The sequence below is a fragment of the Ovis canadensis genome, chromosome 5 (assembly GCF_042477335.2).
Source record: "Ovis canadensis isolate MfBH-ARS-UI-01 breed Bighorn chromosome 5, ARS-UI_OviCan_v2, whole genome shotgun sequence".
NCBI classification, from domain to species: domain Eukaryota; kingdom Metazoa; phylum Chordata; class Mammalia; order Artiodactyla; family Bovidae; genus Ovis; species Ovis canadensis.
Window position 1 is genome coordinate 64,013,449 of NC_091249.1, and position 26,164 is coordinate 64,039,612.

Here is a 26,164-nt window from a genome sequence, read left to right on the forward strand (position 1 = left end):
CTCTCTCATCAAGGGCTGCCCCCATCTGACTATGGGGCTTCAGGGGAGTTCATTCCCAAAGCCCTTTTTGCAGCTGGTGGCTGGGGCATCATGCTCCTAACTCTCTCAGTTCAACATCTGGGCAGTCTCAGTCCACCTTGTGGAAGTGCTGGTACAGCCAGTGCCTGGGTCTGTGGGCTCTTCACTCTCTGTCTGCCAGGCTTGACTCTCTGACCGTATCGGAGCCTGCCCCAGAGTGAGGATGAGAGGTTACCATGAAGCAGTTCAACCCCAGGCTGGCCTTCCTGGATGCTGAGGCCAAGTGGGAAGACCACATTACTGAGACATGACCCAGTGAGTATCTCCACTGCCAGAAAGATAGCTTTTCCGAGTCAGAGACGGAGGCAAGATACCAGCAGCTCTAAGACCTAGACAGGGCACTCCTTTGGGAAGGAGGGCACACTGAGGCTTAGAAGTTTCATCGTGGGTTTGCCACATCTTCAGTGCAAAGCCAGAAGCTGAATGGGAAGCCTTCTTCTGAATTACCTGAGATGACTTTGGTAAGGAAAATGGAATGTGCAATGGGGCAGAAACTGACAAAGCCAGACTGTCAACTACCCTTTGGCTCTGGTGGGCCTGCGGTTCTGGGGCCCCTGCGCCCCCTGCGCCCCCTGCTGGCCCCTCATAGGGGCTTCTACCCTTCAGCTTCCTCCTCCCCAGGACGTAGCCTGATGCTTCCTTCCTATCCCAGTGCTACTTCATCTTCCCCTCCCGCCTCACTCTCTTTCTTTTTTCACCTTTGGACCTAGCCTACAGCTGCTCCCTCTTCCTTCCATAACCTGGGTTTCCTCCTTCTGGACAGAAACCTCTGAGTGCGACCCGGGACTTCATTTTTGTAAGGTATGACCCAGCCTCTTGAAGAAGCCACTCAGAACTGTGCAGGTGGCAGCCTTCCCAGCCAGCACCTCGGAGCAGCCTCCTCTGCTGCTCCCCAGAGGGCACCTAGCCTCAGTGCTGCCTTCTCCCTCTGTGTGTCCCACTGCAGAAGCTGACGCTTCCAGCAGAAACCCACCCTGACAGACAGAGCCTCTCTTGGCTCCCCAGCGCTCCCAGATCAGCCCTGCACACCACTCCACTCGACTCGACTCGGAACATCTTTCTCTCTTTCCCTCCCTCTCCCTCTGCTCTTCCAAGTTCTTGGCAAGTTCTGCTGGCTCTAGTGGTCACACTCTAGCCCATCTCCACGATGTCCGCTCCTGAACCTCCTGCTGCCGGGTCACTTGCTATGACAAAAGTCTCCCAAGTGTTTTTGTCCTCTGAGATTGGAAGCACCCAGAAGGCAAGGAATTTTACCTCCTACAAAGCTCAGGCCAGCGCTCGCAACTACACTGAACGCTGATCCTCTTCGAACCTAGCGCTGCCTCAGGGCTTTCCGCACAAGGTCGGAGTGGCAGGTCCGGGTGTGGTTGGGCCTCCGAGGCGCCCATTGTCAGCTCACTCAGGGAGGGAAGACAGAGGAACTTTTCCCAAAACTGGTGAGGATGAGAGGGGAAGCTTTTATTTCCAGGGTGAAAGGAGTGAGGACCAGTCGGGAGTCAGGTCCCTGGGTGTCAGCCACCACTCTGGTGGAGAAGCGCACGGGGGTTGTAGAGGACGTGGATCCCGGGAAAACCCCCAGACCTCATAGTTGCCTACACCCCTCCACCATCCCTCCACCACCCTATCCCTCCCAAGGGCCACCTGCCTCCCGGTTCGCAGCCCTGGGGCAGATTCTTGCGTGACTTCGGGCGGCGCCCAGTGCTACTGTGGACAGCTCATTCCGCGGCAGCGGCGGTGGCATCGGCGGCGCCCGCCGTGTCCCCGGCGCCGCCAGGGGGCGAATAGGGTGCCCGCAGGCTCTCGGGACGCCCGGGGCGCCGACGCAGCGCTCGGGAGAGGCCCGCTCAGGGAACTCGCGCCCGCCAGAACCTCCCAGCTCCCCGCCGCCGCAGCGCGGCTGGGCCGTGCCGCTACTTCCAGCCCCGCCTTCGGGCTGGCTCGGTCTTTCTGGGAGCCCCAGGCCTGGGCCGGGGCGCAGCCGCCGCGCGCCCGCACAGGTGGCAGGGCCGCCAGCGCACTCAGCTCCGCGGCACAGGGCACTGCCCCGCGGACTCGCCGCACTCCCTTCCCGCTCCTCTTCCGCCCTCTTGGCAGCCCTGGCTCTGCTCTCGAAGCCGCCCCGATTTGGGGGCCGGCGACTGAATAGGCCGCACCCCGGGCGCAGCAAATGGAGGACGCTGGAATTTAAGGAGGGGGCGAGGGAGGACTCGTCTCGGCCTCCCGCCTTTTCCCCATCCGTGCGAGGCGGCCGCGGGCGGTGCGCAGGCCGATCTCTAAGGCCTGGGGCTCTGGCCCTGCCCGGGCCGGTGCGGGTGCGGGTGCTAGGGAGAGACCCCGCCGAGGTTGGCCGGGTGCACCCGTGCCGCACCTGTTGGAGCCGGCCTCCACCCGCTCGGACCCGAGCCGGGCCGCGGTACACGCTGCCTGGGCGTGTACTGAAGGGCCACAGTTGGTTTCAGGAAAACAAAACGAAATCGTGGGTTCACAATTATGTATGTCTGCTCCTTCCTGGGTCAGCCGGTTAGGACCACATTTCGGTCAGTCTAGGCCTGCCGGCGGAGACCCCGACGGCTCAGGACCTGCGCCCTGGCCTTGGCTTTGCTGAGGGTCTTCCGACTCGATGAGATGCTGTTTCCGTAGAAAAACTGTGCTTTGGAACCCAAATCAGCCTTTATCAAAACATGTCGGGCCTGACGGAGTTGGTGATAAACATGTGTGTGTTTAAATCCTCTTTGTGCCCACACACTAGCCTGCATCCATTCTAGGTAAGTATATCTACCACTGAATAAAAGGAAGTCAAGTTTATGTTTCGTTTCACCGAGAGTCTTGGAAACAGTACCTCTCTACTCGCCGCTAGTCAATCACACACACTTAATTTTGCTTTGATTTGGTCAGTTTCGGGGGTTTTGCAACCCTGAAAGTCAGAATTAAAGGTTAAATTATGTCTCAAGCTGCATAGGAGCTCTGGTTTCAAATCTGCATGCGGCTGTATTCGTGCTGGTTTGATATACGCTGAAACAAACCGCTGGGGGCGGGGATCCAGAGCGAGTGCGCTCCTCTTCGCCGAGAGAGTTGGGAATTCACAAGGCCTGACTGTGTGTCGGCAAAGAGGGACCAGCTCTGTAGTCTTAAGTGGCTTTCAGGCTCTGGGATGTGGGGTTGGGCTGCAAACTCCAGACTCTAAATCTGTTTAGCATCTGGGACCTGGGTCCCAAGAGACTCACTGCCTCCTCCTCAGTTCATCTGGACATGAAAGATGGGTCCAGAAATCAAGCCATGGTCAGAGAGCCTGGCTGCAGCCCTGAGGGAACCTCCCCTGCCCCCCTGTCCCCTGACCCCACACCTTCCCAGGACAGCACCAAGTCTCCCTGAGCCACCCTATGCCCAAGGTGAGATCCCGGCCCTGGTCCCCCAGTCATTCAGTGTCTGAGACTTCCTTGCTCCGTGGAGACAAGAAGGAGCCTACAGTCCAGAGCCTCACATCTGAAGAGCAGCACTTATGGGAGCCCTGGCCCCCATCCCCACCTCAGGAAGCTCTGGAGATGGATGAGGTCAGGTGAACTGTCTGCCTGACCGCAGCCTCTGAGCTTGGCCCAGACACCTACCCTGCTGCCACTCTGTGTTCTCTGAGCTTCCCCAGAGGTGAGTGCTTGCCACGTATGCCTCCAACAGTTTCCCCATTCACTTGCTGGAAGAGCACCCCTAGTTCAGCCCACCCAAGGCCTCAAATCCTGTCCTCTTCTCAAGTCAGCGCTACTCTTCCCACTGCCCAGCTCTGCCAGGGAGTCCTCTGTTCCCAGGAGACCTACCCAGAGGAGAAGGCCATGTCCTCACTACCTCGCAAGTGGGAAGGGGTAGACAGGAATACACCTGCCAAGGTTCCCCTTGGCCTACCTTTAGTTACAGAGGGTCTTCTGTCCCACACTGTTTAGTGGGTACCTACTTTGTGCCAGGCACCATGGCGGAGGTTGGGGGTACAAAAATTAATGAAGCCATTCCTGCCCTTAGACAGCTCACCATGTCTGATAAAGGAGTTTATTCTCATTCTTTCACCAAATGAATGAGGCCGCGTGCCAACTGCTAGCGAGACAGCAAAGACAAGCACAGTGCTGGCCATCCTAATAGTGCCACCTTGTAGATCCACAGTCCATAAGGGATACAGACATTAATCAAGCCATCTGGCAAATAGAGAATTATAAGCCATGGTAAAGAGAATCACAGGATGCTTGTGAAGCGGTGAGGGGGAGGGATACAATCTGAGGGGGAGGGGAAGTGGGAGGGGACTGACCAGGACACAGACCCCCGCAGAACCTGGTATGGTGCTTATCTTCCTCCTGAAACATGACCCCAGAGCTTTGAGAAGGCCCCTCCCTGTACCCTATCCCTCACCCCCAACACCCAGGAATTCTGCCAGCCTCTCTCCCTGAGGATGCCACGCACTTTTTCTTTGCTGCCAGTTGGTGGCAGGAGGCCACAGCGCCCCTTGTGGCCACTGACTGAAGTTTCCAGGCCAGTGGCAGGGCGGGGTTTCAGGCTGTGGAGCCGCTGTGTCCCAGCCTCCTGAGCTCCAACTAGCCTGAGTCCTTGGGCAGAGTCTCTCTCTCAGGCCTCTTGGTACCACCAAGAGAGACCTCCAGGGTGGCCTGCTGGGAATGCCAGACCCCCTCAGCTGACACACAAGTACCTATGCTGCTGCCACAGGTTAGCAGGCAGCAGCCTGGGGTGGATGAGGTGGCCTAGACCCACAGGCAGCTGTGGCCTCTGCATTTGCTTCCTGGTGTCTTTACAGATGTGCTGGATATTAGCCCCTGAGTGCTCCACAGGATGAGGCCAGAACCTGGGACCCAGGGGAGTGCTCTACACACCTGCCGCCCTCTGTGGCCCAGGTCTTTGGGGATATGGGGCTCTCAGCCTCCCCGCTCCCTTCTGCTGGCCACTCCACTTTCTCAGCGGCTACAAAGCTCCATAGCTGGATTTGGTCACCCCTGAGACCCCAGCACAGAGAGGCCACTTCCCCTGCTGGTATCATTGTCCGTGAGTCGTGTCTGTGGAGAGGAAAGTCCTAGAATCCTCATTGGAAAGCCGGAAGCAGGCATTAAACAAAGATATGATCCTTGTTTGCACTTCCTAGCCAGGCATGCATCCCAGCCAGGGCACTTGGGCCTCAAGTAGTACGGCTGCCCTCCTGCCTGAGTTTTCACATCAGGAAAGTGAGGCAAGAGCTCCTGGAGCTTTTAGACATGGAAGAGCTAAGGCCAGCAGCAGGGTCACTGGGGCTCCAGGCAGGAGTTGGGGCAGAAAAGGAGAGTACCCCTTGCCTTAGAAGCTGGTGGGCCCCTTTTTCCTCTCATTCAGTTGACTGAACACCTCTTTAAGGTATTATAAATATTTATTTATCTGGCTGTGCTGGGTCTCAGTTGAGGCATGCAAGATCTTCAGTTGCCACATGAGCAATCTAGTTCCCCTACCAGGGATCGAAGCCAGGCCCCCTGCATTTGTAGCGCGCAGTCTTAGCCACTACCACCAGGCAAGTCCCTTAGGCATTATAAATGTTGAATGAATTCCAACTCCATTAGTTTGGACGGCATTAAGGTATCCTGAGTAGATGGTGGGAACACAGCAAGGGACAGGTAATAATAACAGTAAGATTACTATGTATTGCTCACTTGTTAGGGGCACTCTGAGCTGCACGAACCACGTGGGTTATATTATTTCATCTTTACGACTTTCTCAGAAAGAACTGCTCCTGTCACCCCCATTTTATAGCTTAGGAAACTGAGGCCCAGGGAAATGAAGTCATTTGGCTACATTCACACACAACCAATTAGGATTAAAACTGAGGTCTCTGTGCCTCCAGGCTTCACACCTTCTTTCCCTCCTACAGACCATCCCCCAGAGCCCAGAGCTGGGGGAAGGAGAAGCACTGGAGAGAAGGGGTGAGTGCCACTCTGGCCTCCACCTCGGTCAAGTTCATCCTGCCCCTGCACAGATTTGGGGACGCTGGCCTGAGGGTGGGCAGTGAGCGCTTCAGATGCCAGGGCAGGAAGGTGGCAGCTCACCTGTTCCTGAGGGCTGAGCTCCCCAGATGCCTGTGCTCTCTGATATGCTTAGGTGGTGACTTCCCAGGGTCAGGCACCTGGCAGGCAGATGGGCTTAGGAATAAGGATACATCTGTGGAGCCAGAGGTACCCCCCGAACCCAAAGCCAAACAGACACATGGGCAGAAACCTGCCACTGAAACCCCTCCCCAGAGTTTGCTCCATGTCCCGGCGCAGCCCTGGCTTCTGCACTCTGGGAAAGTGTGGCCCTGGGTAGGGAACAGGGCAGGAGTGAGGGGTGTAGAGCTGCGGCAAGCAGGATGGGTGCCAGAGCTGCCCTTCCCTCTCCAGAGGAGATCAAGGCCTCCAGGAAAGAGTCACCAGTTAGGGGAAAGGGGCTTCTTATGGGGATTATCGCATTCAGTCTTTAAAGCCATCCTATTATCCATTTTACAGAAGAGGGGACTAGGGTTAAGGGCTTTTCCAGCTGGGAAACCGGGGTCCTTCAGCTGCTGTGTAGCCTTGTGTCATCTCCTCGGCTGGATCATCTCCATGGCCTTTATCAGGTGGTGATGGGAGTGGAGCCAATGGGGAGGGTTTAGCAGAAGAGAAAGGACTCCCGAACCCCAGGAGTTAGAGAGGGGAGAGGCATTCTCTCTGTACATAAGGTGTTGGACCTAAAGCCTAAATGTGACTGCCACTCATTAATCAATTCCAGTTGATCCCTTCCACACGTAGGTCCAGAGATGGTAGCGTCCCTGTCCTGGGGCAGGTGAGAGGGGACAGATGCTTTCCAAGGCAAGTACTCTGGAACTAGCATATGGCAGAGTGGGGGGACACTCATCCTGGATCAGCAAGGAGCAGAGGGGTCAGCAAGGCTTCGGCGGGGAGTCCTAATGAAATAGTAAAAATTAAATCAGGGAGACAGACGGATGACTGGAGGTAGGGGCAGAGGGGACCGCAAGAGCAACGCCCAGGGAAGCCTAAGCCCTTTGAGGGCTGCTGAGAAATGGAGAGGGGGATGGGGGGAAGGTGAGCAGAGGCAGGAGGAGAGGGTGGATGGGCAGGTCAGAAGTCACAGACCCTGAAAACAGGGCGTGTGGGTTTCCAAGCTGAGGAACCAGAGACACCCTCCCACAGTCTCTCCTGTTGGACATTAGACATTGCTGCGAACCGGACTGGGAACATTCCAGCCTAATCAAAGATCAGATCATGAACTCCAGAGGCTCCACACACAGGGGCTGGTCTCCTTGGGGAGCTCACCTGTCCTCTCAGGCCAGTTCCCAGGGGTGCTGACAGGTCCTCAGAGATTCAGACCCTCAGCAGGCAGGAGGCCCAGAGTTTTCCCTCCCCAGATTCTGGGGGATCTGGGTAGGGATGGAGGTTAGGAGAATGGAAATAGAGCTGGTGGGGTTCACCTGCTGGAGGGGCCAAAAGACCCTGCCTGAGGATTGGGACTCCAGAGCCATCCTGCCTCTCGATGGGCCCTACTCAGGCCAGTGTTTAGGAAAAGGGCTGAAGGGCAGGATTTCAGTCCCAGCCTGAGCCCAAGCCCGCGCGGCTGCCTTTGCAAGGCCCAGCCCCACCTGTTCTCAGGTTGAGCAAGGATATAGGCTGGGATATGAGAGCAGCAGCCCCCAGCCCTGGAAATGGGGTGTCAGATGGCCACCTGGACTGGAGATTCGGTTGTTGGAAAAAAGTAATTTTTACTTCTTCATTAAAGCTTCCATTCTTTTACTTGGCCAACAGCATCATGCTTAGGAAAAGAGCTAAGGGGATGGAAGGGTATGGGGACAATTACGTCATTTCAGCCTGAGGTAGAAGTGGCCCCATCCTCTTTATACACTGGAGAATCTTCTCTACCCACCGCCCCCCACCAGCTCCTTCAGCCTTCTACACACTCGACCCCGGCCCCCCCGCAACCCCAGCCTTACCCCGTCCCACCAGCCACTGTACAGGCACTGGCAACAGTTAGAGAAGCAGTGAGGGAAAAGGAAGGGACGCCAGGTTGCCTCAGGATAACAAGTCCCTAAGCCATCTCACAGGCTGGGGGCAGGGGTGCAGAAGGGGTGGGGGACTCCCCCTTCCAGGACCTCTGAGCTTCCTCCTTCAGGTCCAAGGACCTGGTGTCATTATCAGTGGGACCAGGCAAGGAGGAAGCTTCCCCCAGCTAACCTGGCTGACCGTCTTCCAGAGGTTGGCCAAACTCTTTGCGTGGCCTTGTCCCCAAGCTGTCATCAGTAACAGTAGTAGCAACTACAGCAGCAGCAGCAAAGGAGATCATGTATGGAGAGCTGACTAGGTGTCTGCCCTGTGGTCCCACATTTTTCATGCATTAGTTTTTGAAGTCCCCATAAACCTCAGGTGAGCTTAATAACCCCATTTTACAGATGAGACAACTGAGGCTCAGAGAAGTTATGGCTTCCCAAAGTCACATAGTTTATAAGTGACAGTATCTGGACTCAAACTTGGTCTCATTGACTCTGGAGTGTGGGCAAAGCTGGACTGCCTCTTCCCTTCCCCACCATGCCCACTTACTCCCAAACCCAAGGCCTCACAGGGCAGCATCTTCTACACTCTGCAGCCCTTCTCTCCTCTTCTTCCTCAAGCTCAGTTCTGGCCAGCTCCTGGCCTACCTTTGCAGAGCAGGGGAGGAAGCAGGATGGCTCTGCTGCTAGGGTGGAAGAGCCTGTGCTCCCTGGCACTCGGGAGGGGGCCTGAGCCAACTTGGCACACTGACTGCCCTGGCCTGACCAGCAGGCGTCACACACGAGTCAGGGTAGCCATGGTCACTTTTGTTATTCAGGACCACTGAATTCTGGAGGGAAGAGGAGAGAAGGAGGGGCCCAAGCCCAGTGGGACAACGTGGGTGAGTGGGGGCCTCAAACTCCTGGGCGTGCTGTGAGAGGAGATGTGTGGCTCAGGCTGGCCTGCCAGGCTCTGTAGGTGGCCTCAGCCCCTACCTGCCCTGCGGGGTTCCTTCCCTCTCCTTTACTGCCTGCTCTGACCCCATCATGCCTCGGGCACCTGGGACCACTTCCCTCACCTGCCAAGAGCACAGGCTCTGAGATCAAATCTGGGTTTGAATCCTGGAACCCTGAGTAAGTTACTTTACCTCTCTGGGTCTTAGGTTCCTTATCTCCAAACTGGTAGAACCTTGTGATAAAGGAGCTAAAGAGCGAGTGTTTAATGGTAGGAACATTAATGTTAATAAGTGCCCACAGTGTGCAAGATGTTCTATGTGTTAGCTCACTAAATCCACAAAACCACCCTAGGAGTTCAGCGCTATTATCATTTCCCCGATTTTATAGGCAAGGAGGCTGAGGCTTAAGGAAAGTGATTTGCCAACACTGGTAAGCCACAGAGCTGGGGTAGGCCTCCAGAGTCTGTGCTCTCAGCTATCCCAGTGTGTGAAGTGCGGGTGCCTATGTGTTTGGGCCCTCAGATCCTCTGGCTCACTCCCCAGCCCACTTTGCAGAGGGGCTTTAAGAGTCCCTGATAGCAATGGGGACTGGAATGCTGCCAGGATCCTCTTCCTAGGCCTTCTGAGTCAGTGGCGGGCTTCTCTTGGTCACCTCCTTGAAAGGCTCTTCTTCCTTCCTTAGGGCTGGGGCATGGTGTGGGTACATCTCCTGGTGACCCAGTGAGGATGGCAGGTCTCAGGAGGAGCCTGTGTACTGGGTGCACTTGTTTTGAATCTTCTCCTATCCGACCACTTGCCTTGCCCAGGAAGGGCCTGAGGTTCCACTGGGTCAACCGATGAGGAAACTGAAACTCAGAAATATTAAGTGATACATGTAAAATTGCCCATCATATGTGGGATGGAAGGGAGATTGTGGAGCCAGGCAGCTGGAGCCCAGCTCATTTATTATGCTGACAAATATTTGTAATTGTATTTATTTATTGTTGGCTGCACTGGGTCTTCGTTGCTGCACAGGCTTTTCTCTAGTTGCTGCAAGAGGGGGCTTATCTCTAGTTGTGGTGTTCGGGCTTCTCATTGAGGTGGCTTCTCTTGTTGCAGAATTCAGGCTCTAGGGTGCCCAGGCTTCAGTAGTTGCCCCATGTGGACTCAGTAGTTGCAGCTGGTGGGCTGTAGAGCATGGGCTCAGTAGTTGTGGCACTGGGGCTTACTTGCTCCTTGGCATGTGAGATCTTCCCCAACCAGGGATTGAACCCATGTCTCCTGCATTGGCAGGTAGATTCTTTACTATTGAGTCACCAAGGAAGCCCCTATGTTGGTAGATATTTATTGAATACCTACTGTGTGCAGAGAATAGATGCTTTCAAACTGTGGTGTTGGAGAAGATTCTTGAGAGTCCCTCTGACTGCAAGGAGATCAAACCAGTCAATCCTAAAGGAAATCAATCGTGAATATTCATTGGAAAGACTGATGCTGAAGCTGAAGCTCCAATCCTTTGGCCACCTGATGCAAACAGCCGACTTATTGGAAAAGACCCTGATGCTGGGACAACAGAGAATGAGATGGTTGAATGGCATCACTGACTCAATGGACACGAGTTTGAGCAAACTCTGGGAGATAGCGAAGGACAGGGAAGCCTGGCATGCTGCAGTTCATGGGGTCACAAAGAGTTGGACACGACTGAGCAACACTGTGAGCCAGATCCTGTGCTTGGCAAACAAAAGTCAATCTGGTACCCGCTCTCCTGGAGCATATACCCACGTGGAAAAGAATCAAACAAACGTGTCCAATTACTAGTTGTGATACATGACAAGAAGCAAAACTACAGCGGATTCTAAGGCACAACAACAGGGGGGACATAATTTACAAGAAGGGGTGGTGTGGTGCCGAGCAGCAAGGCCTTTTGGAGATGATGTTTATTATTATGCACTAAATGGCAACCCACTCCGGTAATCTTGCCTGGAGAATCCCATGGACAGACCAGGCTGGTGGGCTACAGTCCGTGGGGTCGCAAAGAATCGGACACGACTTCGCGACTAAACAACAACCAATCAATCAGCCAGTTGATAACCCAGATCGGAAAGGCTTCGCTTGCTGTGATTTGCAGAGTAAAGAGGTTCCCACTTGGCTTTCCTCTCCATCAAGGAAAAGTGCTGTAGTCTACGGGCCGTTTGCTGACAGAAGAGGCCTTGAAATTTCAGGTCCGGAGACCTCAGAGTAAGGGTGAGGGAAAGCATAATGCGACTTGGTTTTTTGGATAAAACAGGAAGTGCTGGGTGCCCACTCGCCCTGATGGGTGATTGAGCGCCGGCCCCTGGCCTCGCTGCCCGCCCTCAGAAGTGCAGTGCTCTGTCGCCACCTGGTGGACATACCAGGCCCCCGCACGGGGCCGCCCGGCCTCGCGGGTCTAGGGTAGGATCTGGAATGCTGCTTCCTTCGGGCGGAGGCTGAAAAGGAGGCAGTGGGTTTGGGTGACTTCCTGGCAGGGGGCGGGAATGGGGGGGAAGGAGCGAGGGTGGATGGGGAACTGCTGCTTGAAAGTCAACTGACTGGAGACCGACAATGGCCCCATTGTGTCCGGGGCCTTGACCTTGATTTCCTGCCGCTGTCGTCTCCCGGCGTGGCATCACCCGGGGCTGATTGGCCCGGAGTCCGCTCGGTGACACTGGGCGGGCCCCGGGGCTGGACCGTGAGCGCTGGGCTCCCGCGGGGGCTGAGACGCACGACTGGTCCTGTCCCGCGGGGAATCCCAGCGAGGGCGGTGGGGCAAGGGGCCGACGTCTCTCAGAAGTCGAGTCCTCCTGGCTACTCCCTGTCAAGAGTTTGGGGGCAAGAACTCAGGACTTTGTTTGAAAACCACTGCTGCCTAGCGGTTAAGGGCTACGATCTGCAGTCTGAGAGAACCGGCTTCGAGTGAGCTGCGCGATCCCTGGACACAGTCTTTAGTACCGCCCACCTTTTTCTCTTTCTTTTTTCCTTCCTTCCTTCCTTCCTTCCTTTTTCTTTTTTCCTTTCAGCACACACACAGGGATACACATTCCCTTGTAAAAAATATGAAACGATACAATTAAAATGCTAAAGCTCCGCCCCCTTGTCATACTCACCCCCTTCCCCCACCTCAGATAACTGCTACTGTTAGAGTAATATGTGTCCTTCCTGACCTGATTCAATGAATGTACATGAGCCTGACGTATGAAAATAAGTGATTTCGTGTTATGTACTCTCTAGGCCTCAGTTTCCTAATCTGAAAAAATGGGAATGAAAATAATAGTAGTTAAGTCTGAAGAGTTACTGAGAATGTTACCTGAGATCACTCGTGTGGAGCGCTTATCTTAGCACCGGGCACACGGCATCTGTGACTATTGTCATCATCCACCATCCTTATTATTATTATCATTGGGCCCCAGACCCAGTTCTAAGGTCTGGATGGGAGCCCTGACTTCTACAGCCTGCTCTTCCCCTCCCCCTCTCCCTCCCAACAGCCTGATAAAAATCTGTGTTCCCTAATGCCTGTGTTTTTTTAAACCTAGAGAGAGCATCTGGTGTTTTCTGCATGTTCTCCCCTCCCTTTCCCTCCCTTCACCCCCACCCACCCCTTGCCTTCCATATTTGACCTAAATGCCACCGCTCACCCACTGCAGAGAGAACATTCCATTCTGTGTCAGGAGAAGAGTCCCAAGGTCCCGTGCAGTGTTGCTGGACCCATAGTGCTTGTGCATAAAGGCTGTTCCCTGGGTAGGGGTAGGGCTAGTGGCTGAAAGGGAGTAGGGGTGGGGATGCTCCATGAAAGACAACATAGTAAAGCAGGTAAGTAGGCATAGGGTTGGTTGTCAGAGCACCCCAGGGTGTGGCCAAGGGCAACTCATTTCACCTCTCTGAGTCACAGTTATCCCACTTGTGCAATGGGGCTGCTAACAATAGCCACCATATTCAAGCCCTATGAGGATAACACAGAGCCTGTGAAGGGACTTGGCACTGAGAAAGCAGATAGTAGTTATCAATGTTATTATGTTGGAAGACTAAGTGTCATGTTTGTTTAGCGTTTGATGTTTGCCAGGAGAATTTCTAACTTCTTTTTTCTGTGTAAAATGAGCTAGTCTTTGCCACATGGAGAAGGAAGCTTGGTTTGGATTTACAAGTCTCAGGAGAAAGGTAAACACCTTTTCCTGGGTCTCTGTTGAAGCAGTGCCACTTCCTGGGGTTGTTGCTGGCCCCTCAGATGGCCACAGAGAGCATCAGGATACATGAGACCAAAGGACCTCACTGTTCCCAAGAATACAGCAGGAAATACATCAAACCTGTGTGAGTAAGACAAGGCCATGTTACTCATAGAGCCATAGAGCACAGCCTACACAGCTGAGGCTCCCCAGACTATAGGGGTTTTATTGGGGGAAACTTTACTGCTCATATGAGCTAATGTTTATTCAGTGCTTATTAGATGCTAGGTGTGTTATAAGGAAAACAAACAAGACTTAGATAAGATCTTTGCCCCCCAGGAGCTTGTGTTTTGGGCTTCCCTGGTAGCTCAGCTGGTAAAGAATCTGCCTGCGATGCAGGAGACCCCAGTTCAATTCCTGGGTTGGGAAGATACCCTGGAGAAGGGATAGGCTACCTACTCCAGTATTCTTGGGCTTCCCTGGTGGCTCAGACAGTAGGGAATCCACCTGCAATGCTGGAGACCTGGGTTCGATCCCTGGGTTGGAAAGTTCCCCTGGAGGAAGGCATGGTGACCCACTCCAGTAATCTTGCCTGGAGAATTCTCACGGACAGACCGGCCTGGCAGCCTACAGCCCATGGGGTCGAAAAGAGTCAGGCATGACTGAGGAACTAAGCACAGTACAGCTTGTGTTTTATTGTAATTTTATTTTTTTTTATTTTACTGAAGTATTGTTGGTTTAAAATGTTGTGTTAATTTCTTCTGTTCTGCAAAGTGACTCAGTTATATGTATGTATATATATATATTCTTTTCCATTATGGTGTGTCACAGGATATTGAATTCGGTTTCCTGTGTGATACAATGGGACCTTGCTGTTTATCCACCCTATATGTAATAGTTTGCATCTGCTAAACCCAAACTCCCAGTCCATTCCTCTCCCATGCCCACGTGGCAAGCACATGTCTGTTCTCCCTATGAGTCTGTTTTTGTTTTGTAGACATTTTGATTTGTGTACTTTAGATTCCACATATAACTGATACCATATGGTATTTTACTTTCTTTCTTACTTTCCTTAGTATGCTAAACCTTAGGTCCATCCATGGTGCTGCACCTGGCATTATCTCATTCTTTTTGATGGCTGAGTAATACTCCATCTTCTTATCATTCCTCATCAATGGACATTTAGATTGTTTCCGTGTCTTGGCTATTGTAAGTAGTGCTGCTATGAACATAGGGGTGCCTGTATCTTTTTTAATTATAGTCTTGTCTGGGTATATGCCCAGGAGTACTGAGCAACTTCACTTTCACTTTTCACTTTCATGCATTGGAGAAGGCAATGGCAACCCACTCCAGTGTTCTTGCCTGGAGAATCCCAGGGACGGGGGAGCCTGGTGGGCTGCCGTCTCTGGGGTCGCACAGAGTTGGACACGACTGAAGCAACATAGCAGCAGCAGCAGGATTGCTAGATCATATGGCAACTCTATTTTTAGTTTTTTGAGTAACCTCCATACTAATTTCCATAGTGGCTGCACCAGTTTCCATTCCCATCAACTGTGTAGGAGGGCTTCCTTTTCTCCACACCCTCACCAGCATTTATTATTTGTAGACTTTTTAATGATGGCCATTCTGACTGATAGTTTTGATTGTAGTTTTGATTTGCATTTCTCTGATAATTAGCAATGTTGAACATCTTTTCACGTGCCTATTGGCCATCTATATATCTTCTTTGCAGAAATGTCTATTTAGGTCCTCTGCCCTTTTTTGATTGGGTTGTTTGTTATTTTGTATTGAGCTGTGTAAGCTGTTTGTATATTTTGGAAACTAAGCCCTTGTCAGTCACATCATTTGCAAATATTTTCCCCCAGTCTATAGGTTGTCTTTTTGTTTATGGTTTTATTAGGTCCTATTTGATTTTTTTTTTTTTTTTTTTGCTATAGCCTTGGGAGACTGACCTAAGAAAACATTGGTAAGATTTATGTCAGAGGATATTTTGCCTATGTTCTCTTCTAGGATTTTTATGGTGTTATGTCTTGTATTTAGATCTTCAGTAGCTTGTGTTTTAATGGTTCTTCTACACATGATACTTCCCTTTTGGAAGGGTATAATTTACACACATTAATTTTTACCATTTTGAGTGTATAGATCTATGAATTTCAACAAACACAGTCATGTAACCACCATCACAATCAAATAATAGAATATGCCCCCCATGCCAAATTTTTCTTCTGTTCTTTAGTGATAAGACCTCTCCCCCAAGCCCAGCCACTGGAAACCAGTGATCTGATTTTGTCCTTATAGTTTTGCCATTTTTTCTAATTGCAGAATGGAATCTTGCAATTTGCAGCCATGTGCCTCTTTCATTTACTGCAATGCTTTTGAGAGTCATCCATATTGTTGCACATATCAGCAATTCATCCCTTTTCTCCTTTTTTCAACTTTTCATCACAAAATGTTTTCAATACAAATTTAAAAGAATAATGAAGTGAATACCTATAAATGTACCACCTAGTTCAATAATTGTTTGCATTTTGCTGTATTTTAAAGTGACATCTACAATAGGTATGTATTTGTCGAACCATTTGAAAGTAAGTAAGAAATGAACAACAGTTCATGTCTAAAACTTCAACATATATCACCTAAGAATGCGTGATGTGGGACTTACCTGGTGGCTCAGTGGTTAAGACTCTGCATTTCCACTACAGAGGGTGTGGGTTCAATCCCTTGTCAGGGAACTGAGATCCCTACAAGCCCCAAGGTGTGGCCAAACCACTCGCCCCCAAAAAGAAAGAGTGCTGACCATACGTTATCTTACCTAAGAGGGCTGACAATACATTCCCAAATGCCATCTGCTCTCCATCATTTGCAGATCTCCCCTATCTCAGAGAAAGCCTTTTATAGTTTTTTTATGCACATGCTAGAGTTTTATTTCTAAACTTTTAGTTTTGAAATAGACATACACTCACAGGACCCTGCAAAAATAATAGAGTCTCAGACATCTTATATTGTGCTACAGTGAAATATCAAAACTAGGACATTTGCATTGGTACATTACTGTTAACTAGACAACAGACCTTACACCACGTGGCTTATGGGATCTTAGTACCCCAACCAGGGATTGAACCTTCACTCTTGCAATGAAAGCAACACAAAGTACTAACCACTGGGCCACCAGGGAATTCCCTAGTTTTAACCAGTTTTTAACCTGCATTCATTTGTGTGGGGGAGCTGTGTGTGTAGTTCTATGCACGTAAATCCAGAGTAGAGATTCCTGTAACTACCACAGCCTGTTGAGATGGATAACTGTTACATCATCATGGAAGAACTCTCTCATGCTCACTCTTTGTAGTGATACTCACTCCCACCTCATGCCTCCCTGGTCCTCCTCCCTGACCCCTGGCAACCAATAATTTGATCTCCATTTCTATAGTTTTGTCATTTTTAGAATGTTGTATAAAGAAATCATTCAATATGTAACCTTTTGAGATTGAGTTTTTTCTCTAAGCATAAGGCTCTTGAGGTTCTTCCAGGTTGTTGCATGTATGATTAGTAGTTCATCCTTTTTTGTTACTAAGTAGTATTTTTACATGGATTTGCCACCTTTTAGCCTTTTACCAGTTGAAGGGCATTTGAATTGTTTCCAGTTTTTTGATGATTATAAGTCAAGTTACTGTGAACATCCGTGTAACAGGTTTGTGAATATAAGCTTCACTCCACTCCGGTAAATCCCTAAGAATGGGATTGTTGGGTTGCATGATAAATGTAAGTTTATCTTTGTTTATCTTTATGTGAAATGACTGAACTCTTTTGCCAACTGGCTCTACCACTTTGCATCCCCCCAGCAGTATACGAGAGCTGCAGACACCCTGCGTTCCTGCCACCACTGGGTATTAGCAGTTCTGTTTTAATTTCAGCCATTCTAATACATGTGTCATGGTAGCCAGCACAACTTTTAAACCATAAATAAGACTATGCCATGACCCTTCTTAAAACCCCCAGCGGCTTCACACCACACTCAAAATAAAGTTCAAATTCACTTCTGAGGCCTGCCAGACCCTCTCTCCTGGCCTCTGTGCCTTAAGCTCCAGTTGCAGTGACTTCCCTGTTGTTTCTCTAACACCCTAAGCTGCTTCTGCCTGGAATGTTCTTGCTCTCCATATATAGGTGGCTCAGTTTCTCACCCCATTTACTCTCTGTCTAATATCAGCTTCTCAGAGGCGTTCCCTGATGGTCCAAAGGAACCCCTCCTGGCACTCAGCCTCACAGTTCTCCAACCCTGTTTTATTTGTCTTCATAGTACTTCGCTTGATAAAATGCTGTATCAGTTACCAAACTGTTTACTGTCTGTCTCCTGTTGGCTTTTTGATGACTGTCTCCAGTGCTTAACACAGGGCTTGGCACAGAGGAGACAATAAGTATTTGTTGAATGACTGTGGGTCCGAGACCTTTCGTGACGCTTCTCCCATGCTTCTGGCCCACCCTTTACTCAGCCATTGCCATGACAACCAGCTTCGAGCAGGTTGGCTTAGCTGCTCCCCACAATGTGTGCCTTCTTGCTTGAATCTGGGCTCAAGCATGATGGTCTGGAAGTGTGGGTGAGTTAGCTCTGCCGGGGTAACCCTGGACCCACAGGACTGGTACTGGTGGATGTATGCTCGCTGCTGTGATGCTCGGTGGACAGTTCTGAGGTGCCCTCTGTGCTGCTCCTCAGCAGGTCCTCGCTGGGTTGAGCCCCACGGTGGCCACCAACTCCACAGCACGTGTCTCGCTTTCCTTCCTTCCCGTCCCACAGCCTACTCCTGTTCCCAGGGTCACGTCTAAAAGTAACTGCTGAGTAAACCTTACTCTATTTCCTCTCCCTGCAAGGGGGTAGCAGTGGTGGAAAAGAGCCCAGATTCAGTTAGAACAAATATATGGAGTTTACAATCTAGTGGGACAGACAAATAATTAAATGAAAAATTCAGTAATTAAAATTTAAGTAACTATAGGTGAAGGGATAGACTTTCCAGCAGATGGTGCTGAAATAATTGAATATCCATACGGAAATGAATGACTCTCAGTCTCTACTTCACAACATACTTGAGATGGATTGAAGAACTAAATTTTTTAAAAATAAAACTTTAAAACTTGTAGAAGAAAACATAAGAAAATCTACATGACCTTGAGATAGGCAGAGATTTCTCAGATCATGGAAAGAACTAATTATAAAAGGGGGAGTGAGTTGGAAGACAGCATTAAGAACATGAAAAGGTAAGTTGCCAACTAGAAGAAAGTTTTGCAATCACATTTTGACAAATAATTTGTATCTAAAATACATAAAGAAATATAACTCAATATTAAGAAGATGACCAAAATAAAATATGGGCAAAAGATTTTAACAAATACTTTAAAAAGAAGTGGCACAAATTCCATAAACACATGAAAAGCTGTCTAATGTCATTAGCTGTTAGGGAAATACAAATGAGATAACACCATAGATCTATTAGGATGGCTAAAATTTAAAAGATCAGTAATAAGTGTTGTCAAAGATGTGGAACAACTGAAACTCATATCTTGCTGGCAGGAGTGTGAAATGGAAAATCACTTTGGAAAGAAATGTGGCAGTATCTTATAAAGTAAAATATACACTTACCATATGCCCAGCAATCTCTAATACAAGTATTTAGCTGAAAAAAATGAAATGTATGTCTACACAAAGACTTGTCACAAATTGTCCAAGCAGCTTTATTTATTTAGATAATTAAAAATTGAGGTATACTTGATTTATAATGCTGTTTTAGTTTCTGGTATACAGCAAAGGGATTCAGATAGCTATAGATATATTCTTTTTCATATTCTTTTCCCTTATATTTTGTTACAAGACATTGAATATAGTTCCCTGTGCTATACAGTAGGACCTTGTTGTTCATCTATTTCATATGTAATAGTTTGTACTTGCTAATCCCAAACTCCTTATTTATCCCTCCCCCACTCCTTTCCCCTTTGGTAACCATAAGTTTGTTTCTTGTGTCTGTAAGTCAAAGCAGCATTATTCGTAATAGCCTGAAAATGGAAATGGCCCAGGTGTCCATCAACAAGCAAATAGATATATTCATACAATAGCTTACTACTCAATAATAAAAAGAAACAGATGCTGATAACTGCTACAACATGAAGGGACCTCCAGAACATTATGCTAAGTGAAAGAAACCAGGCAGGAGAGTACATGCTGGTGGATAATAACATTTACACTGTTCTTTTCAGGGGGTGCTGCCTCTGCCCAGCTTGCGGGATCTCAGTTCCCTGACCAGGGATTGAACCCGGGTCACAGGAGTGAAAGTGCTAAATTCTAACCACTAGACCACCAGAGAACTCCCTGGATGATTACATTTAAATGCAGTTCTAGAACAAGCAACATGAAGCTATGGGAACAGAAAGCAGAGCAGAGATTGACTGGGGCTGGCCCTGGGGAGGGGGCATACTGACTGGAAGGGGGAATCAGGAAAATTATACAGATTATGGAAATATTTTAAGTCTTGAATAGAGTGGTAAATATTTGGCTATTTGTCAAAACTCACATAACTGTACACTTTAAACATGTGCATTTTATCATATGCAAATTGTACTCCAATAGGGCTGATTTTTAAAATGAATTAACTATAGCTTATGGTAAGTGCTATGAAGGAAAGAAAATATAGTATACAAGAGGCAATGGAGGGAGGGAGGATTACTTTTGATTGGTTGGCCAAGTGATTCTTGAGGAGGTGACATTTGAGAGGAGATTTGGATGTCAAGGGGCTTCCCAGGTGGCACTAGTGGTAAAGAACCCACCTGCCAATGCAGGAGACCTGAGGCGTGGGTTCGATCCCTCAGTTGGGAAGATCCTCTGGAGGAGGGCATAGCAATCCACTCTAGTATTCTTGCCTGGAGAATCGCCATGGACAGAGGAGCCTGCTGGGTTACAGTCCATAGGGTCGCAAAGAGTTGGACACGACTAAAGTGGCTGAGCACTCAAGACAGACAGCCATGAAAGATCTAGTGGAGGCCATGCCAGAAAAAGGTCACTTCAAGAACAGTGACCCAGAACAGGAAGCAGTCTGGTAATCTTGGAAACAGTTCGAAGGCCGGAGTGACAGGGCGAAGTGGGTAGGGCAGAGTGATAGGAGTCGGGGTGAAGAGGTAGGTGTGAGCCAGATCATACTGGACCTTATCAACCCTGATATAGGTTTGGAATTTGAAATTACTGAGATGGAAATCCCTCGTGGGTCTAGAAGGGCAGAAACACACAAGCAAATAAAGGCAATACAGAGCCATGGGTGATATTTTGAGGGCATGTACGGGGAAAGAGGAGGGAGTAGTCAGCACTACCTGAGAACATCTGGGAAGGTGACAGATGCTCTATTTACAACCTCTCACCAGAGGAGGTGACATTTCAGCTCAGACTTAAGGGAAGAGTAGCAAAGAAAACTGTTCCAGTGAAGGGTGCTGTGTCTGTAGTAGCCCAGAGGCAAGCAGCTCCATGGAAAATTCAAAGATCTGGGCATCAGATAAGTCCAGCTGGAGTTTTCCTTCTAGGGGAGTGGCCAGAGAGATGAGGCTGAGGAGAAAGGCTTTTAACTGCCTCATAGACTGGATCCTGCAGGATGGGAAACCACTGGAGAATTTTAAATATGGGAATATTAGAGCCAGGTGTCCATTCCAGGTCAAGACCTCCAGATTAGACAGGTGAGAGCAAGACCACTGGTTCTGGTGTGAAATCAAGGGGAAGGCCTAAACAGGTCTAGGGGTTGAGGATAGGGGGAGGGGAGAAGGGCCAAACTCTGCCAAGAGGTGATGAGGATGATCCCAGACTCAGAGGACTTCAGGTTTGTAGCTTGAAGGCCTGGCTTCCCTGCAGGACAATGGCCCAGTTAAGCAGGACACCGGAGGAGAGACAGGTTGAGGAAAACATCTGCAGAGTTTGAGGGACCAGAGGGCCATAAATGCCAACTTTTATAGGCTTTGCTCCCTCAGAGGGTTTGTTACTTGAGGATTCCTAGGCCCTGGCCCCAGTGATTCAGAAGCAGTGAGTCTTCCATGGACTGTAGCATGCCGGGCTCCTCTGTCCATGGGATTTCCCAGGCAAGAATAATGGACTGAGTTGCTGTTTCCTTCTCCAGGGGATCTTCCTGACCCAGGGATCAAAACTGCATCTCCTGCTTGGCAGGCAGATTCTCTACTACTGAGCCACCAGGGAATCCCAGAACAGGCTCATCCAGGACACCTTAGGATAGCACTCTCCAATAGAAATATAATGAAAATCATACATGCAATTTTAATTAAAAGTAAAAAGCTCAGGTGAAATGAATTTCAACAATATATTTTTCACCTATGTCCAAATATTATAAGTTCATATAGTCAATAAAAATTAAAATATGGAAAAAAAAAAAAAAAGAAGCAATGGGTCTAGCCTGGAGCTGAGGAAACTGAATGGCCACAGTGCCCCTCCCTCTCTGATGGAGGTGGACTCCACACCCAGGAAACTGCGAGTTTGGCCTCTCCAGGGAGGGGCCTGGAGCAGGAGGTAGACAGGCTTACTCTCCTCTGGCCTGTGGCCAAAGCAGCCCAGAAATTCAGGTAAAGGTGACACTTAAATAAGGCTCCAGGTGTAGTTGGTACCAAGGTCTCCCCTGCAGCGGCTAAAGAAGTGCACTAGAGGCAAACCACAAGGCCCTGCTCCACAGCGCAGGGATTCAATAGCCTGTGATAAACTATAATGAAAAAGAATGTGAAAAAGAATATATAATGAGTCAGTTTGCTATACAGAAGAAATTAAACATAACATTGTAAACTGCATAACTATGTGCTATGCATGCTATGCTAAGGCGCAGCAGTTGTGTCCGACTCTTTGCAACCCTATGCGCTGTAACCCACCATGCTCCTTTGTCCGTGGGATTCTGGAGTGGGTTGCCATGCCCTCCTCCAGGGGATCTTCCCAACCCAGGGATCAAACCCCTGTCTCACATCTCCTGCATTGGCAGGTGAGTTCTTTACCACTCGTGCCTCCTGGAAAACCCAAATTAACTATACTTCAATAACCTATTTTTTTAAAGAATTGTACTAGAGTGACCCTGGTCATCATGTATAACTCCTGATCACCTGACCAAGGAGCCACAGAAAAATTAGTGGTGGGGCCAAAGGGAAGCAGATGCCTTTTAATTTGTACTCTCTCCTAGGGTGTGGATGCTGGGGGTCAATGGTGGGGATACATGGAGGTTCCCATGACCTGGAGAACATGTTCTGTGCATTTATGGGCATACCCATAAATGGCATGAGTATGCACATACCATTTAACCCTTGCAACAGCTCTGTGTGTCTGGGCCTATTATTATTTCCGCTCTACAGATAAGGAAAGTGAGGCCTCAAAAGATTTAATAAATGGTTCTGGGTTCCAAAACAAGGATTTAGGGGAACCAGGGCTAGAATGCAGGTCTCTGGACACCCATAGCGCTGCCCTGCCTCCCTGAGTGGGAGAAGTCACTTCTCCTCTTAAATGATCTTTCAAGTAAGGAATGGGGGAGTTTTCCTGCTCCTATTCCTTTCAGAAAGTGTCTAAGTCCTTCCTATGTGTGTTTTCAAAACAAAAACAAAAACAAGGCTTCCAGGGCCCAGGAGAGGTAGGATTTAGAGTCTTGCAGTACAAACTGAGTTGTAGGGCCCCAGCCAGGAAAAATTGCCTGATCTTCTAAGAATCTCACAGCAGTGCCACATGCCTCGGCTTTATCCAGGCAACAGAAGGAGGTGGTGGAGGCGGTGGTGGCAGCAGCAGCCTTAGCAGCAGCAGCAAATCTGTCCCCAGCGCACGACAGCACTGTTGTGCTGTGATGGAATACACGTGGCATATGTCTGCAGAGTTACTATCTTGAGAACAGATAGAAAGGGGATTTTTCATGTGCCAGATTTCACTTTCCTTTTTGAAACAATCCTTGTAGTAAACAGAGGTTTTCTGATCTTGTGAAGATCCAGGAGATGGGAATTCCTTTACTCATTTTAAGCAAAACTATTGTCTTGTAGAGTCTCAGCCTATTGATGGTGCAAATGTTTTTTTAAAATGTGGAAGCTCTCCTCTCCCTCCCTCCAAAGGCCAGGACAGGAAGAGGCACTGCCACCAACAGGTGACCAGCCTTGTTCTGGTCTCACACCACCCCAGTGATGAGACCACCATCTGTCCTGTGACTGCCAGTCGCTGGGGTGGGTAAGAGGAAAGGCTTGTTGAGCGCAGGAGTCCTGGGGCAGGGGGAGACAAGGAAGCACCAGGAAGCGAGCAGAATGTAATTTTTAGGAGAATTATTTTGAACTGCGTCTTGTGCGCTGACAGCATAATCATCATTATTAGGGCCTCAGATGTAACATGGAGCCCGCCCTGAAGTTAAATTTTCTGTTTCAGATAAGCATGGCCTGTCAACCCAGCCTAAGATGGCTCACTGCGGCCTCCTCCATGATAGTGGGTAGGAACGCCCCATCTGCTCCCTCACTGTTAACTTTCATTAAGGACTTTGCTTTCCTGGTAAACAGGGGCACCTGTTTAACTTAGCCTTATCAAATCAACCTGACAATTACTTCATGCAAGCCCCCAGAGCTGTATTTTTCTACCCATTTTTCGTTTTGGGGTGCTTTCTCATAGAGGGGCAGACCTGTGGCCTGAATAATGCTCAGACAGATTTTGTTTATCTTTCACTGTATTTTAAAAACTGGTTTTCACATCAAAATTCTGTTTGCTAGCTTCTCTTGAAAAAAAATTATAAGACTTGGCCACACTGGGCCAACTCCCGTGTGCCAAGTGGCTAGATAGTGGCTCCCTTTGCACAGAGCTTGTTCTCCAGTTTGCCATAATCCCACCACTTCGCATCATTCTCTTTCCACACTCGAAGAAAAGGGTACAAATTAAAAGGCAGATGTGAAGGGACTTTCTTGCGGTCCAGTGGTTAAGACTCTGTGCTTCTAATGCAAGGGGCTCAGGTTCAATCCCTGGTAGGGGAACTAAGATCTCACATACCATGTGGCATGGTCAAAAATAAATAATAAATGATACAACCGTAAGGAATAAAATAATTTTTAAAAAGGAAGAAATGGAGAAATGAGTTTCAATCTTGGCTCTACCCCTTACTTCCTAGGGCCTCTTAAACAGGTGTGTACATCTCTCTGAATTCTGTTTTTAATCCCTAGGAAGAAGAGAATAATGAGAAAACATACACAGAGCACTGGACAAAAGCCTTGCCTTAGAGGAAGCACTCACAAAGAATTTGTCCTGCATGTTTACTGGTGATTATGACAATCCCTATCAGTGACACAGAGGAGACCCAAAGCTGTATATGAATGGACACAGCTACTAAAATGTAAGTTTGATATAAGCAAGGATTTTGAAAATTTTGTATTGCTTATTCCCACATCTCCAGAGCTTAGAACAGCCCCTGGCATGTGGTTGGTACTTAATACATGTGCTGAATGAATATGTGGATTTAATGTTTTCCCTGAGTTCATATTCTTCATATATCAAGTGCTAAATCATCATTTGTTATTGTTTAGTTGCCAAGTTGTGTTCAACTCTTGGCGACCCCATGGACTGCAGCATGCCTGGCTTCCCTGCCCTTCACTATCTCTCTTGGAGTTTGCTCAAACTCATGTCCTCTGATTCAGTGATGCCATCAAACCATCTCATCCTCTGTGGCTCCCTTCTCCATGAATCATTGGTTCACTGAATAAATATAAATGTAAATAGACATATAGGCTTAGTATCTCAAATTTATAGGTGCTGATTTTTTTCCCCCTTATTTTCAAAATATCAGAAATCAGGGAGATTCTTAAGAGTTGATGAAAACTTCATACTCAGTTGAGTCACAGCCTATGAGAAAAATGTGTTTTCCTCCAGGGCTGGGTTTCTAAGATCATTATCTAAATGCCAGGCCACTTTAGGAATCAGTGCTTCGAAAAGTCGCAATTAAAATTGCACACCTTTATGTGGTGCATCTTGAGAACTCAAGGTGCTGTACAAACACATTTAAAGCATGAAGTACTCTCTGAAGCACTTTCCTCAGAAGTAATCCTTCCAGAGAAGAGAGTGCACTTAGGTAAAACCAGTGGTGGGTTCTCTACCGTGATCTCAACAAGGCTTAACCTCTCAGTGCTGGAGTTTGCCCCCCAGTGGATGCAATTTTCCTGGAAATACTGGAGAAGGTGAGTTGGCTCCCAAGTAGAGTCAAAGCTACTCTTTTGGAATAATACTTGAATTTCATATTGAATACATGAAGCTTGTGGTTTTGGTATCAGTGGCCTGCAGGGGTCAGCTGTGTTTTTTGTTTGCTAGGCATCTGTTCTTCCTAGTTCTGGTAACTAAACTTCAGTTTTCCTGGGGAAGCTGTTCTTTCCGCACTTTCCAACGTGGGGTTTGAGAGATGGCTAGCCTTACCCCCAGTTCCAGATGACAGCAAGAACTAGCCAAGATGCCACATCCCCTGGCCACAACCACACATTGAGAGAGAAGCAATTTACCCCAAGCCAATGCAAACAGTAAGACTCCAATGGAACTTTTCTTAGTAAAAAGTTCTCTAGGAAAAAGAAAGCCTTTTGTCTGTTTTGAGAATGTGCTTCTAACACTCTCAGAGGGGCTGCGCTCTCAGAGAATGCACAGAAAAGAGAGCCAAGAGATAGAGCAAGAGAGGAGATTTCTGGTGAAACTGTTTGAGTGCCTGGATCCAGCTATGCCTGAAGTTCAGATTTGTGTCTGGACTCCTGGTTTCAAGAGCCAATAAATTCTCTCTCTCTCTCAAACTGATTTGAAGAGCATTTTAGTTCCTTGCAATGGAGACAATCCTGAGTAGCAAATTGGAACCTGAAAATGTAAATCAGGAAAAAGATGTGTAAAACTGAAACTCATTGCTCAGGTGAAAGCCCAAACGTTGAAGCACGACCGAAAGCAGACTGACACCTTTCTCCTTCACATGGACCTCAAATCCTGT

The 26,164-nt window shown here is 48.8% G+C and overlaps 1 protein-coding gene across 1 annotated transcript in view; it reads left to right on the forward strand.

The window, feature by feature from the left end:
* Positions 1-24,456, forward strand: part of PURA (purine rich element binding protein A) — a 60,736-nt gene extending 36,280 nt beyond the window's left edge. The window contains exon 2 of the transcript XR_011257325.1: positions 24,375-24,456. The gene's annotated coding sequence lies outside the window, so the exon portion shown is untranslated. The remainder of the gene's footprint in view (positions 1-24,374) is intronic.
* The last annotated feature ends 1,708 nt before the right edge of the window (positions 24,457-26,164 follow it).